General features: G+C 44.5%; 1 non-coding gene across 1 annotated transcript; it reads right to left on the minus strand.

Moving 5' to 3' along the window:
• Positions 1-2,474: 2,474 nt before the first annotated feature.
• On the minus strand, positions 2,475-2,529 carry LOC135521431 (U7 small nuclear RNA). Its single transcript, XR_010452567.1, has one exon. It is a non-coding gene; the product is annotated as a U7 small nuclear RNA (small nuclear RNA).
• Positions 2,530-2,954: the final 425 nt, after the last annotated feature.

The following is a 2,954-nucleotide window of genomic DNA, read 5'->3' on the forward strand; positions in this document are numbered from 1 at the left end:
TCACACCTTTTGCATGAAGAAAACATGCCGGAAAAGGGGACGCAGATCGGGGATCCTTCTGAGAAGCCAGAGGCGAGCGAGTAAACTCACAATACTTTCCATTCTCCTTGCTAACGTGCAATATTTAGAAAATAAAATTGATGACCTACTATTAAGATTATCCTACATACCATTAAAAACTTTAACATTTTCTGTTCACGGAGACGTGGCTGAACGAAGAAACTGACAATACAGAGATGCTACCTCTGGTAAGACGAGGGGTGGGGGTGTGTGTATTTTTGTCAATAACAGCTGGTGCGCGAAATCTAATACTAAAGAAGTCTTGAGGTATTGCTCGCCCGAGGTAGAGTACATTATGATAAGCTGTCGACCACACTATCTACCAAGAGAGTTCTCATCTGTATTATCCATAGCCGTCTATTTACCACCACAAAGCGAAGCTTGCAATAAGACCGCTCTCAACCGACTCTATAAGGCCATAAGCCAATAAGAAAACGCTCACCCAGAAGCAGTGCTCCTAGTGGCCGGGGACTTTAATGCAGGCAAACTTTAAATCAGTTTTTCCAAATTTTTACTAGACCACCTTTACTCCACACACAGAGATGCATTCAAAGCTCTCCCCCGCCTCCATTTGGCAAATCTGACCACAATTCTATCCTCCTGATTCCTGATTACAAGCAAAAACTAAAGCAGGAAGAACCAGTGACTCGCTCAATACGGAAGTGGTCAGATGACGCGGATGCTACACTACAGGACTGTTTTGCTAGCACAGACTGGAATATGTTCTGGGATTCATCCAATGGCATTGAGGAATACACCACCTCAGTCATCGGCTTCATCAATAAGTGCATCTATAACGTCATCCCCACAGTGACTGTACGTACATATCCCAACTAGAAGCCATGTATTACAGGCAACATCCGCATCGAGCTAAAGGCTAGAGCTGCCGCTTTCAAGGAGCGGGAGACTAATCTGGACGCTTATAAGAAATCCTGCTATGCACTTGTTTGATGAACCATCAAACAAGCATCAATACGTCAATACAATATTAAGATTGAATCATACTACACGGGCTCTGACGCTTGTCGGATGTGGCAGGGCTTGAAAACTATTACGGAGCAGAAAGGGAAACCTGGACGCGAGCTGCCCAGTGACACGAGCCTACCAGAAGAGCTAAATGCCTTTTATGCCCGCTTCGATGCACTGAAGCATGCATGAGAGCACCAGCTGTTCTAGATGACTGTGTGATAATCCACTCGGTAGCCGATGTGAACAAAACCTTTAAACAGGTCAACATTCACAAAGCCGCATGGACAGACAGATTACCAGGACGTGTACTCAAAGCTTGCACGGACCGACTGGCAAGTGTTTTCACTGACATTTTCAAACTCTCCCTGACCGAGTCTGTAATACCTACGTGTTTCAAGAAGACCATCATAGTCCCTGTGCCCAAGGAAGCGAAGGTAACCTGACTAAATGATTACCGTCCCGTGGCACTCCGTCCCATGAAGTGCTTTGAAAGGCTGGTCATAGCTCACATCAACAGCATCCTTCCAGACACCCTAGACCCACTCCAATTCGCATACCGTCCCAACAAATCCACAGATGACGCAATATCAATCCCACTCCACACTGCCCTTTCTCACCTGGACAAAAGGAACACCTATGTGAGAAAGCTGTTCATCGACTACAGCTCAGCGTTCAACACCATAGTGCTGATCACCGACAATTATCACCGACAATCACCGGCCTGATCACCGACAATTATGAGATGACCTAAGAGGAGGAGGTCCGAGAACTGGAAGTGTGATGCCAGGACAACAACCTCTCCCTCAATGCGAGCAAGACAAAGGAGTTGATCGTGAACTACAGGAAAAAGTGAGCCGAACAGGCCCCCATTAACATCGGTGGGGCTGTAGTGGAGTGGGACGAAAGTTTTAAGTTCCTTGGTGTCCACATCACCAACAAACTATCATGGTCCAAACACACCAAGACAGTCGTGAAGAGGGCACGACAAAACCTTTTTCCCCTTCAGGAGACTGAAAAGATTTGACATGGGCCCGCAGATCCTCACCATCGAGAGCATCCTGACTGGTTGCATCACCGCCTGGTATGGCAACTGCTCAGCATCTGACTGTAAGGTGCTACAGAGGGTAGTGCGAACGGCCCAGTACATCACTGGGGACAAGCTTCCTGACATCTATGACCTATGTAATAGGCGGAGTCAGAGGAAAGCCCATAAAATTGTCAGAGACTCCAGTCACCCAAGTAATAGACTGTTTCTCTGCTACCCCACGGCAAGCGGTACCGGAGTGCCAAGTCCAGGACCAAAAGGCTTCTCAACAGCTTCTACCCCCAAGCCATTAGACTGCTGAACAATTAATAAATATCAGCGCTGGACAATTTATAGTGACAAATAACGTTTGATTTGATTTCCTATAGTGTTTTTATTTTATTATCTTTGACATAGAAGTGGAGGCTTTCTCCTTCAGGAAACCTACTAGAGAAATCCTAAAAGAGCAAATTTTCCATAACCTGTAGGTACAATTGAAGTCGGAAGTTTACATACACTTAGGTTGAAGTCATTAAAACTCGATTTTCAACCACTCCACAAATTTCTTGTTAACAAACTATACTTTTGGCAAGTCGGTTAGGACATCTACTTTGAGCATGACACAAGTAATTTTTCCAACAATTATTTACAGACAGATCATTTAACTTATAATTCACTATATCACAATTCCAGTGGGTCAGAGGTTTACATACACTATGTTGACTGTGTTGACTGGAAAATTCTAGAAAATTATGTCATGGCTTTATAAGCTTCTGATAGGCTAATTGACATCATTTGAGTCAATTGGAGGTGTACCTGTGGATGTATTTCAAGGCTTACCTTCAATCTCAGCGCCTCTTTGCTTAACATCATGGGAAAATCAAATCAAATGAAATCAACC

This window comes from Oncorhynchus masou, chromosome 29, assembly GCF_036934945.1.
Source record: "Oncorhynchus masou masou isolate Uvic2021 chromosome 29, UVic_Omas_1.1, whole genome shotgun sequence".
In the NCBI taxonomy this organism is placed as follows: Eukaryota; Metazoa; Chordata; class Actinopteri; order Salmoniformes; family Salmonidae; genus Oncorhynchus; species Oncorhynchus masou.